A 14227-nucleotide genomic window follows, 5' to 3' on the forward strand; every position below is an offset into this window, starting at 1 on the left:
ACATGGACTGCTCTCTGGTGAGCTGATTCGTGCCTCTGTGGGTTCGATGGACTGGAGTGCGACTATCCGGGGGGATGGTTTGCTTTCTGCGATTCTATCCAAATTGTTCCCTGTACTTATCAGCCTGCTGTCATGAAGTTGCGGGCCAGCCGTTGGGGAAGTAGGAGGAGCTCCTCCATTTACCCCTTCCTCCTGGCTTTGAACTTCAACACTGCCTTCAGCCGGGGGCTTCTTGCCCACAGTCCTGTTTTCCGAGGATTCTTCGGTCTTGGCCTCGACGGCTTCTCCCTCGGCCTCCTCTGTCAAGGCTCCAGATTCTGGTGGTGCACTTTCCCCACAGAGTCGCTGGACTGCCGCTTTGTACGATTTGAAAAAGGCAGCCTTCTCCCTCTTGCAGACCTCCTGCGCACCCATGAGCGCCGCCTCTTTGAATGTCTCTGCCCCTGCCGCAGCTTCGCCCCCTCGGACACTACCAAACACAGCTCCGACAAGGGTCATTATGAGAAAAAACCCACCAATGACTCCGCCAGACAAGGAACTGAAGGAGAAGGCTCCCCCGGAATCGGATGAACCTCCCAATAGTAACGGCATCACCAGCAATGCCACGTAGCCTATCATACTTGGGCCCAGTCTGTCCAAGATGAATGTAGCCATGTTTAAACTCACCCCAAACACGCTCCCAGTTATTGCTCCTGTTAACGCCCCCATAGCCATTCTCTTGAGTATCTTTTGTAATCTCACTATCCCTGCAGGTGACAAATCCAAAGTTGCCAATGCTGGTGGAACGGAGAAGGGCATATGCAGTGACTTGGCTAAGCTGACTTCATTTTCCACCTTGACATGACTCTGAGGAGCATAGTGCTGCCCGCCGTTCCTAATCAACATCTGATCTATGATGTTCATTAGTTTACTTGTCTTGCGTTTCTTTCGCCAGCTCTTGCTGCTGAGGATGTGCTGCTCATCACCGAGCGCTTGGATGAGCCGCTTTAAATGCAGGTCTTCCCGTAGCAAGTCATTACGCCTCTCGTGACTCAACAAGTCGCCGTGAGTGAACACCAAGACAGTATACTTTAGCGCTTCTTCCCCAAAGTATCTCTGGACGCTAAACAACCCTGCCTTGCGGCTCTGCTGCTTGTTTTGTTCTTCCACTGGCCTCCCCCCTGCGGCCCTTTCCATTTCATCTTCAGCCTTTTCCTTCTCGATCGTACAGCTTTCCACGTCGCGGTCAGGCCCCCTCTCACCCTCTGTGGTCTGCCACTCTACTTGCGTTTCCAGCTCCACGCTTTGTGGACCCGTGCCCGCCTTAGCGTCTCCCTCTGCTACCCAGTGCGCTCTGTCGGCGTCTTGGTGCTGCTGCTGGTGGTACGCGTACAGGTCCATCACTAAGACAAAGGCGTGTGGCCCTGGGGAACATTGTGACAACCACGCCCTGGCCTTGTTGTTGAGGCCGGGGATGTCTGGCATATCTTGCGTGTCCACCACCGTGACTATCCTGCCCCCAACTTTCCGTGTTTTAACCAAAAATGAGTTATCCACTTCGTAACCCGAGCGTGGGCAGCACGATGGCACCGGGAGAAGCTGCTTCCCCATGATGGCGTTCCCCACGGTGCTTTTCCCTGAGCCGGGAAGGCCCAGGACTAGGATCCTTCGGTCTCTTGGTCCTAGAAAAGAGCTCAATGTAATCATCAATCTGTGTTTCGCCATTATTTCATTTTAGAATAAATATATCCTTCACAATCTATACTGTAGCCTTTGTTACAGAGGTATTTATTGACTCTAAATGTTTTCTTCCCCATTGCTGACTGCTGCCTACCAGATCTCTAGTAGTTATACTGTCCACATAATAAGGAGAACCCTAAGACATAATGTACACTTTTGCATTTAAAGGGGAGCATTACTGATTCATGCTTTTCATTCAATGAACAGCACTTGCCTTTCCTCCTTTTTTGCCTTCGGGTTTCCCCGCTCGAATCCTCTGTTGAGACAATTTGAAGAAACCATAGAGGAAACAGGCATTAGTAGAAGAGATACAGCCGAATAGACAGAGATATTGTCAGAAACAAATGGACTTACTGGGGGGCTGTGACGTTTGCAACACCTCTGCCAGTGCAGGCTGAGGAGAGTTGGGGTTGGAACATGCTGTTGGAGCAGAAAGATGGAAAGCTGAACGATCATTTCAATGGAAAAGAATAATTTGCTGTCACTATTTAACTTGGAATCACCCATTGCTCTGTGTAACACCTTAAATAATTTCAACTCATTCTACCAAGTCTTCCAAGCTCCACGCTTGTTAATCTGAATATACAAACCCCGAACCTAAACAACTGCCACTTAAATAAGTTTGTTTAAGCATTCATGTCATGTCCTTAAGCTGAGAGAATTATATAGTACATGTCAGCATTTCAATGCAAAGCCCCTTGGTGTATGTGCTGTTCAGCGCTTGAACCAAAAAGAGGCTGTTTCACTAGGACTGCATGACCTCCACCTACTAATATTTTACGTGACAATGAAATATTAGGAACAGCATATTGATTATTCAGTATTGATTAATTAATGATCAGTTTTGCCGTGAGGAGATCTTTAGAGTCAAGATCCTTTCTTGCCATACCAACTCAGTTGTTATAAATATAACTGTGTGCTTGTGTAAGACATCGATATCAAGCAGTGATTCTCAAACTTTGTCATATCGGGTGCACTGAATTTGATACATGTAAGGCCATATGAGAAGATTTTGTTTTGATTTTGATTGAAACATCAAGGGTGAAACAATATGAGTCCCATTGACTTTGTAGATGTCCCCCATACATAAAACAGTCATTTATATATCAGATACTTCTCTTACCTGGAGTGATCACTTGGGAAGGTTGTTGACCTATGATATTCCCTGATAAACTCCTTTTATGAATGCGTGCAGGTGCTATAAAAGATCATATTGTTTATTTTAAAGTGTTGTCATTCGGCCTGTGACAAGCACACATGCAGGAAGCACAGGGTCAGATCATGAGATTCTTGACTCACCAGCTTGATTATGGGAGAAAATTCCGGCAAATGTATCCTACTTGTGTCATAATATAGACATACACAATATCCTCAGAAAGGGAATGATAAATTCCGTTGAGACAAAATAATGAAAAGTTCAGTCATTTTGAAAACGTCATGAGAAAAGGGCATCATCCGTTTTTTTTCATTAGTACGTCAATGTGGGGTCCTGATTAATTTGGAAATCAGTAAACGCCAAGCACCATTCTGTCCGATCAATGATTAGGATTGTGTATTTTCATGAATCAAAACTGGGGAAAAGGCTTACTTGCCATACTCCAGGATCCCCCTCTTCGAAAAGGAAAAACCTGCGCCATGACGACGCCTCACTCATACTGTGGAGTCCAAGTGTTGCATTGCTGAGTTTGCTACACAGAACCCATATTGAACCTCCAGCAATAATTTTGGAATGCTGAACAAATAATAATTGACGAATGGTAACAGCGATAACATTTATTGACAGCAAAAAAGTAGGTTAAAACACTTTCTTCCTATTTCATAATTGCAATGACAACAGGCTGTACTTTTATCCAGTTATGGTTATTTGCCTATCATTAGAAGTACAGTAGTAGAAGTCGTAGTAGCAGAAGTAGTAGTAGTAGTGGTAGTAGTAGTTGTAGAAGTACTGTAGTAGTAGTAGTAGTAGTAGTAATAGTAATAGTAAAAGTAGTAGTAGTAGTTTTAGTAGAAGTACTGTAGTAGTAGTATTAGTAGTAGTTGTAGTAGTAGTAGTAGAAGAAGTAGTCGTAGTAGTAGTTGTTGTAGTAGTTGCAGTAGTAGTAGATTTAGTATTAGTAGAAGTAGTAGTTGTAGTAGAAGTAGTAGAAGTAGATGTAGCAGTAGTAGTAGTAGTAGTAATAGTAGTAGTAGTAGTAGTAGTAGAAGAAGTAGTCATAGTAGTAGTAGTAGTTGTTGTAGTAGATTTAGTAGTAGCCAAAACTGGTGAAAAGCCTTACTTGCCATACTCCAGGATCCCCCTCTTCAAAAAGAAAAAACCTGCGCCATGACGACGCCTCACTTGTACTGTGGAGCCCAGGTATTGCATTGCTGAATTTGCTATAGAGAACCAATATTGAACCTCCAGAAATTTTTTTGGAACGCTGAACAAATAATATTCGACGAATGGTGACACAGATAACATTATTTAACAGCAAAAAGTAGGTCAAAACACCTTCATCTTCCTGTTTGATAATTGTGATGAGAACAGGCTGTACTTTTTCTTGTAGTGGTCCTTAAAGTGGGCCAGGTAGGGTTGCTTTGACCTAGGCACATATACTTAAACACTTGGGTGAGAGACACACATTATTACAACATTGTTTGGTCTAGGTCCACGACTGTAAAAGTGGGGTAGATGGAATAAAACAGTTATGTTGAATAACCGACTACAGTCTCAGTACCAAAATAAATGCATGCACCCTAGTGTAACAACAGAATAATATTACCAATGTCTTATATGTAGGGGATAATGTCCATAGAATATTGATTAGGCTACAAAATAACCGACAGTGTGTAAATCATGCAGGGTTTTCAAATTTTCCTAGAATGCATTTCTTGAATGGAGGAGGAAACAACCATTATCAGAAAAGAGAAATAGCAGGTATGGTGGCTTTGTTGGGTGTATTGGCTCCAACATTTCCTATAGAGATGCGGTTAAGTACATTAATGTAAATAACACAAATAGGAAGATCAGAATAGGAGGGTTAGGACATCAAAACATTAAACGGATGTTCTGTAGATGTCATTTATCAGCGACACCGCACCGTGTCACATTGGCCCGTACACATTTATGGAATCAAAATAAAACTAAAGACAGTTTACAACAGATAAAAATACAAACACAACCGGTTGTACACAATAGACAAACACTGTTTTATACAAAAAAAAAAAACAGATGATGGACAGACAGACAAAATGAAAGTCCCCCTAGTAGTTGTACTTGTGATTCTAACTCATCGTAGCTTAACTTTTCAAGAGCTTTAATAGCAAGATCTGGGCGGGGGGGTGAAGCCACAACAGCTATCGCTGCCAAGCAGTCATATGAATCTCCATGAGAGGGAGGAAAAGTAGCTGGAGTAGGAGCAGTACATCACCTCAAAGTGACATGAGCAAAGTGAAAGTTGCACATGTTGATGATGGAGAGGTGTTGTCAGAGAGAAATTAGCCGATTTGCTCCGTATCAAAATACAGGCTACAACATGTAATCAACCCAATAATGCTGGCACCAAGGTTCCGAGCATAGTATGCAACAAGATGTAATTTATCTCCATAATATTGCAATAACACAGTTAATCATAAACCCATCTGCCTCATCCACAGTTTGGCAATCCAGCAAACCCACATGGACCAGGTGCAAAAGCTTGTTTTGAAAGCAACAAAAACGTTCTCGTCTACAGTAATGACTGTGCGAACGTTGCCTCATTCCACGATCTGAAAACAACAATAACCACCACAGCCCAGAAGGGCCATGCAAGGTTGCAGCCCTGAGGAGAAATTAAATAATAAAATAAATGTCATGACTTAAATAGTGAACGTTATTTTGTGTCGGCTAGGGTTATAAGGCAAAAAAAACCTATGTGACCATCCCGTTCTAAGTATTTTCGGAAGTCCTGTGCATCCATGACACATCAGATCAATAAACTATCAGCTTTCGAATTAATGTGCTGCCATTAATAAAGTCAGTATCAGCCAAAACAAATTTCCGTAATGTGGCAGAAACAACATTGCTGGAGGCTCCACATAACTTCAACAATAAGTTAAGTAACGAGAGAGGGTAAGGAAAAATAATGTAATTCACACATTAAAACATTTAAAAAATGTAGTGTTTAATATTAAATTCCTAATTTATTTATTAAATGTTTACTTAAACCCTTAAAGGTACAACTAATAACTGCAAACAATAAGCCTGAGATCTCAGCAGTCATCAAGATAATAGAAGCCTGACTGGCGTTGATCAATAACATTTGATCAACTATCCATTATCTCATGGTCAATTTGCGTCACTTAACTTAAAGAAAAAAGTCACATCATGCTGCAGTCCGATTAGAGACAAATTGACAGGTTATTTGGCATTTCCAAGTTTTTTTCCATTTCAAATTAACACCTTTACTTAAAATATATATATATGACAATAACATAGCCAGCATTCAAACTGAGAACATCTTAAACCTAGAAGGGCTATTATTAACATAGTAAACATGATCAATGAGGAAATTTTTGTCTATAATCTATGCCTAATCCTGTTTCTACTTAATGATTAAATTTAAACTATTCAAACCTTTTCCTCAAATGTTGAAAATTATCTAATTCAAATTCGCCAATACTCTCAAAAAAATGTAGTTTTTCTTAGAGAATATTTAATAATCTGTGTACTATCAGGAGAGACAGATTGAGGGCTTTGATGCGGGTGAACACCAGGAAAGCTGCGGGCCCAGATGGCATATCTGGGCGAGTACTGAAGACCTGTGCTAACCAGCTAGCTCCGGTGTTCACTACAATATTCAACATCTCCCTGGCTGAATCAGTGGTCCCGTCCTGCTTCAAGAGGTCCACCGTCGTTCCCGTCCCGAAGATCGCCTCTCCAACCTGCCTGAATGACTACCGTCCGGTGGCCCTCACCTCGGTGGTCATGAAGTGTTTCGAGAGGCTGATTAAGGATTATATCTGCGCCTCCCTCCCCCGCACTTTGGACCCGTTGCAGTTCGCATACCGGCAAAACAGATCCACGGATGACGCGGTCTCCCAGGTACTGCACACCACGCTCACGCACCTGGATGGCCAGAAGGGTCCTATGTGAGAATGCTGTTCATCGATTATAGTTCAGCTTTCAACACCATAGTCCCCTCCAGACTGGCTGCCAAGCTGAAGGAGCTCGGACTGAATGCTCCACTGTGCGCCTGGATCTTGGACTTCCTCACAGCCCGCCCCCAGGTGGTCAGGGTGGGGAAGCACATGTCAAGCTCCCTCACCCTGAATACAGGATCCCCCCAGGGCTGCGTCCTCAGCCCCCTCCTGTACTCCCTGTACACACATGACTGTGTGGCCAGGTCCAGCTCCAACACCATCATAAAGTTTGCTGACGACACCGTGGTCGTGGGCCTGATCACCGACTGCGACGAGAAGGCCTACCATGAGGAGGTGGCTGACCTGTCACTCTGGTGCCAGGACAACAGCCTCCACCTGAATGTCAGCAAAACTAAGGAGCTGATTGTGGACTTTATGCGAGGATCACAATCGAGGACGCACGCGCCCTTGGTGATGAATGGGACTTCTGTCGACAGGGTGAGCAGCTTCAAATACCTGGGAGTCCACATCACAGAGGACTTAACATGGACTGTACACACAGACACTCTGGTGAGAAAGGCGAGGCAGCGTCTTTACCACCTCAGGCAGCTGAGGAAATTCCGGGTCTCGGTGAGGATCCTCAAGTCCTTCTACTCTGGAGCAGTGGAGAGCATCCTGACAGGCAACATTACTGCCTGGTTTGGGAGCTGTACTGCTCAGGACAGGCGGGCCCTGCAGAGGGTGGTGCGTTCAGCTGAACGTACCGCTGGAACTACCCTTCCCCCCTTGCAGGAGTCATACACCAGGAGGTGTAGTAGCAGAGCCGGCAGGATCATGAAGGATCCTCATCACCCCAACAACGGACTGTTCCAGCTGCTGCGGTCAGGCAAGCGCCTCCGCAGTCACACAGCGAGAACAGAGAGACTGAGACAGAGTTTTTTCCCGCACGCCATCAGAACTGTCGACGCTGACCTCACCAGGGGTCCTCACTGAGCCATACACAGGCTCCACTACCTTCTGTACTGTATGTAGCATACTGTACCGCATACTGTGTCACTGTTCAGGGTTGTTCGTGATGCCGTATTGCTGCGCCGTACTGTTGTATACTATGCTGTATTATCCCAAACACTACCTCACTTTATTCACATGCCACTTTAATGCACATATCTGTATATACATAATTGCCTATTCCATATACAGTACATAAGCATATTCCCTCTATCTATTCCATTTTATTTCATTTTATTTTTATTGTATTTTATTTTATTCTATATATTTTTATTTTATTCTATAAGTATTCGACTTACTGTATTATGTTTTAGGAGTCAGTTAGTTGGGCTATTAGAATTTTTTTCCGAGGACATATTGTGTGTTACCACCGGGTGCGTTGCATTACATTTCACTGCATATATGTATGAAAATATGTATATGTAAGTGACGAATAAAAATCTTGAATCTTGAATCTTGAATCTTGAGATTGATTAAACAACGGCTGCGAACACACACAAAAGCAACCTTCCGGGGATCACAAAGATATAATTTCCAGCAGGACTTGAGGCGATCAACCATCCCACAGTTCCCAGTTGGAGCATAAAAACATTCCAATTGCAGTTATTCAGTTTGATGTTTTTGTCTGCTGCAGTGACATCACCGAACGCAGGTCCAGGGGAGCATAGTAAGTTAGGGTTAGTTGTGCGTTTGCGGCACTCGGAGGCCAAACACTTCATGTTCGTCGATGGAAGGGAGGAGCAGCAGAAGTCAACACGAGCATTTCATTTCCCCTAATAGAACTTTGTTCGCTGTTCAGAAATTGTCCCAAGTCATTCAGCCTGATGTTGGCCAAACTGGATCTCTGTACACAGGGTCTTCACAGACCTTCTCGGCAATGTAGGAGTAGAGTGGCTCCCAGCAGAATATCAGGCAAATTGAAATGTCCTTTGGGCCTCGGTGAAGCCCCTGGGCGCTTAATGTGTTTGCTGCAGACATCAAAAAATGAAAGAAGAGGTCTACCATAGTAACGGGCAGTGTCATAAAGGAAATCACTCCAGGGTTCACTGACAACAATGTCTCCAAGTGATATTACAGTAATCATTAACTCAACTTCTGAACATCGCTTCAACAACTAGGTAAATTTAGGAGAATGTCACAATTAAATAAGAACTAATCAAAATGATTCTGGTTCTATAGGACACTCTAAAATATCTGACAATAATTTTAACGATGGAGCTCAATATGAGGTACAGAGCTAAATTCAGTCAAGGTTTTTTCATTTATATGCTTATCTCACAATAATTCCAATTTAGCCTTTTAATTAAACGTATTTGCAAATTAGTTAAATACAAATAGCAATAATAGCAATAATTTACAAGGTCCTTTGAATGCTGGATGTTAGATGTTATGCTAGATGCTAGATGTTATGGCCTTAGAGCATTTCTCTTTGACAAATCCTGTTGTCCTTTAAGTCTTCCCAATCAGTCACTTCTACACTGGTCAAAGGTCAAACTGCAGTCCAGTGGATTCCTGTTTAAATTCTTAAAACTGCAGAAATAAAACACTGAATAGACAGGTTGGTTAATATTTATCAATACACAACTACAAATTAATCTATTCACAAGATATTTTCAAATGTAAACTTTGGAATGCAATTGAATAAAAAGCCATTGAAATGGCAAACATATTTCACATTTATTTTAGTGTTTCAATTTTTTATACTGTATATCAACAGCTACCTTATTCAATGTCAAGTAGAGATTACTTCTAGAGTAAAAAATAAAAATAATGCTGTTCGATCAACAAACAATTACCAGCCTTACTGGAAAAAGTGATCGGTAAGGATTTGAACACATAAACACTGCTGTATATCATACCAAAACTGACAGTTCACTCATGCAATATCACTTTTGAATCTATAGTGTCCGATCTATACTGTCTACTTATTTATCATGTATTTTCTTCTTTGGTCTGTCGGTCCCTCCCTTGGTGTAGGGGTGAAGTCTCCCTGTTACTTGCTGGTCACTTCTCATTTTTGTCTTGGCTAAGGCTCAGTGGGTACTGTCCTATTCTAAACAGGTTTTTATCACGGGGGTAAGGCGGTTAGTTGAATAAGGGGGAGCTATGGGGTGGGGCCTCTGATCTTCTTCTATTTCTTTCACTTTTCCTTTGTCTCATTTCCCTGGCTCCTTATTATCCTCCATCACGATCTTTCATATTGCTCTAACTAAGGGTTAACTCTAACCCTGTTGGTGATTGCTTCCCTCTTGTCTGAACCAACTTAGCACTTCCCTTTCTTTAGTTCTTTTCTCTGCCCTCTTGTCACCCGTGTCTTTGGCTTTGTGATGTTTTATGTTTGTCTCCATCTCGTTAAGCTCTGCTTGGGACCCCTTCTCCCTGCCGGCCGCTGACCCCCCTCTGCTCCTCCCTTGGTCAGCCCCCATATATCCTTGTCATGCGCCGTTGATAGAGACCGAGGTATTTCTGGTTCCTTGTCGAGCTCCCTTGTTCTAATTAGTACAATTAGTTTCCCTGCAGTGACCCCGGCTTTGAATTTATTCCTTCCTTTGAGGTTATATTGGGGTGGTAGCTCAGGAGGTAGAGCTGGTCATCTAGTAATCTAAAGGTTGCTGGTTCGATCCCTGCTAGCATGCTGTAGTGTCCTTGAGCAAGACACTTAACCCCTAATTGCTCCTGATGGCTGCGTCCGTCGGTGTTTGAACAATTGTAAGTCGCTTTGGATAAAAGCATCCGCTAAATGACGAAATGTAAATGTAAATGTAAATGTAAATGTATATTCTAACCTTATTGACTCGTCTCCTTCGGAGTGTCCGACCATGTGTGCCCTCTTGCCCGTCTTCCACCTAACTCGCCTGGGACTGACGATGATTGAGTTTATTGTATATCAGAGAGTCAAATACATCAATAAAACTTTGAGTAGACTTCATGGAACCGACTGAACAACCAAACTGTTTGTGCTTCTCTATGTCCAAAAAGTACCCTTCTCCTATTATATGTTCTGCCCCTTTCAGCACCCGAATCACTCACAATCCTGTTGCCAGAGTTTTACCTTTTTTTTTGGGAGTTGAATAATCAATCGCATTCTTTGTGGGGTTGAGCCAATCGCAGCTCTCAGTCCTGTCACCAGGCGTTTTGGGGTGGTCTACCAGACAACCAATCACAGCCTTGTGACTGGGCAATTTCTCCTTTCCTGGAACACCCGCATCATATTTTACCATATATGGGCATATTTCCTTTTCCGACTGTTGGACGTGACCTTGAGCTGTTCTCTTTGTTTCAGCTACATTTTTCCCTCCTGTTTTTGTAGAAAACTTGAGTTCCCTCTTTTGGTTTTATATCATACATTTTTTTTTTAAGTTTTTGATACATTTTTAAAATATTTTGTTATTTCATTATTTCCCTTTTTGGGGCTTTATAGCATACATTTATAAAAGTCTTTTTTGATACATATATCTAGAGAATTGGTGGTTAAGTATAACATGTAATAAGTTATTTTCATGTAGGGTTACTAATTAACCACAACATAGTAGTAATAGTAGTAGTAGTTGTTGTAGTTGTAGTAATAGTAGTAGTAGTAGTAGTAGTAGTAGTATAAGTAGTTGTAGTATAAGTAGTAGTAGTAGAAGTAATAATAGTAGTAGTAGTAGTGGCAGTCATAGTAGTAGTAGTAGTAGTAGTAATAGTAGTAGTAGTAGTAGTAGTAATAGTAGTCGTAGTTGCATTGCTAAACTGCAGTCATTGTTCAACTTACTATGATCACCGGGTGTGACATTTAACTGCATAATATCCAGTGAAATGTCATGACACCCGGTGATATGGTCATGAACGCATGTATATGTATGTGACAAATAACCTCTTGAATCTTGAATCTTGATTCATGATCAACGCAGATCAATGGAATGATCTGGTATGAAGATAATGATAGTGAGAGTTAAAGTTACAAAATCAATATTTTTTTTTTCTACTTAAGGTTCATCTTTCTGGTTCATGAGTTATTTTTCTGGTTTATTTTTGGGATCACTTCTATTGTTTTAAATTAATTTTAATTTTTGAAAGATCTTATTTCTATCTCATTTCTTTGTTGTTTATCTGGTTTTTTTTTGTGGGTTTTTTTTATCATTAGGTTTAGTATACTGTATATTGTCATATTTTACCGTGTACAGCTAACCGCTAGGTTTTATTATATATTTTCACATTTTTCCATACAATGCCATTTTCTTTTTTATATTTTTATTTCATTGGTTTATTATTATTTCCTATGTTTTTATGTAAGCTGCGTTGACACTGCAATTTCCCTCCAGAGATGAATAAAGTATATCTATCTATATTGTGACTTATGCTAACTACCCGTAGTCACTTGTTAGCATAGTGCTACAAGTTAGTATAGTGTTGCTTCATGTTATCTTATGTAGATAGATGTGTCCATATGTGTTAGTTCTTATCTCATTTTAATTTATTTCTCTTCTTGACTGCATAGTTTTTGCTGCTGTAATGCCTGAATTTCCCTCTATGGATTAATAAAGTTTATTTATTATTATTATTTCTGTGCCACTGCATCCGAGACAGAGTTAATCTGCAAGTGGAGTTCAAATTCTCAAATTCTCTATGAATCATCAAGAACCACTTACGATAACTCCGTCCTTTGGTGGTCCTGTGGAATGTTCCGAGCGCAGCGTTCCTGCCCTACATTTTAGGATGCCACCAATCCCCATCTTCGGAGCACGATCTCAGCACGTTTTGATAAGCTAAACAACTAATCATCATCATCATAGCAGCAAACAAGGTGTACTTGACAAAACATAAACATAGAAACCTAGAGACAGGAGTTCCACCTGGTCACCACCCCTGGCTAAGCACACATCCCAAAGTCAACCCGCCGCGACCCGCCCGCGAACTACTACCGCCTAGGTCGTATGGCGTATGTGCCGAGTTCAAAGTTCAAAGTTCAAAGTGTTTTATTAGTCAAGTGTACAGTCCCACACAAGGTCATTTGGTACAATGAAATTCTTAGGGCATGACAGGCAACAACTACGTAATGGGCATAAAAAGATAAAATAACAAGGCAAAGATAAGGAGGAAATGAAAAAAAAAATAGTAAAATAAAATAAGAGTCGAATATAAAAAAAGTAACAGTCGGGTTACAAATAAGGGCAAGAGGTCGCAGCGTATGTACATAAAATAAGAAAATAATCCTAAAACGAAAAAACTAAAAATTGGACATTGTAGCAGTAAACAGAAATATATCTGTGTACTGCACAAGATATAGATATAAATATAAAATGAAGGAGTGCCGGTTCATATTTGTATTTTTAAGGCCATTTGCTGTTTGTGCAGGTGATTGAGTTTAGATGACGAGCAGCAAACAGATCCTGCCGTATCCATTGCTTGGTAATCATGAACCGCACTGTGCATCAGCACCACATGTCTAGTTGTGACTTTTCGTGTTGTGTTGTTCACATGAAGATAAAACGTATTATTGTGAAAATGTGGCATTGGTCAGAAAAAAAGCCATCTCAAATAAAATCGAAATTGAGGAATGTCAAACAATATGTTGTAATCCAGTTTATAATCGGCCCATCTGGATGTTAAGGGATATGTACAGAAATTAAAGACTATTTTCTTGAAATTATTTTACATTTGCAGCTTCCTGTCATTATGTAAACTAAGAAGGGCTTCTCTTGACAGTCACAAGCAGCTGATCAGCCATTGATCACACTCAATAAACATGTCCTGGAAAACTCCAAGGATGCAGCAATAACAACCCTAACCCTAACCCTTCATCAAAGATTAATGTAAATATAGAATCTGTTTATTCCTTTAAATAGCTAGTCATGATTAATCAGCCTCGGCTTACATGAAAAAAATGCTAAATTGATGAAATTGATAGGCGTCAGATTATTATTATAAGTATTATTCATATTTTATATTGTTTTACTTTAATATTTTATATTGTGTTCTATTGTATAATATTGCGTATTATAGAACTTATAATGCAATTAACATATATTTAGCAATGAATAATATAGCAACCAACGCAAGCAGGATTCTGTGCATATAAAAACATATGAACAGTGTGAAATAACAAAGAATATTTTAAAATATAGGCCTGTGACACTGTGCGTGAAATCATAATCACGTCATAATCATCATTCTAAACGCACACGGCTCAGTCCATTACCTGCTCTGGTGGTCCTGTGAAGAAATATATTATTTCAAGGTATATCATAAAATATGCTTTTTCCTATGAAAGGAGCCCCAGAAAAAGTTATCACTATGTACCGATCACTTTTGGAAGAGGAACCAAAACACTAGACTTCTGCAATGTTTTATCCTTATCCCGGCATGTGGTGTGTGGTATATTCCATCGCAACTCAAAACATGGAGGCTCTCAGACAAT

This window comes from Zeus faber, assembly GCF_960531495.2.
Source record: "Zeus faber genome assembly, chromosome: 11".
Lineage (NCBI taxonomy): Eukaryota > Metazoa > Chordata > Actinopteri > Zeiformes > Zeidae > Zeus > Zeus faber.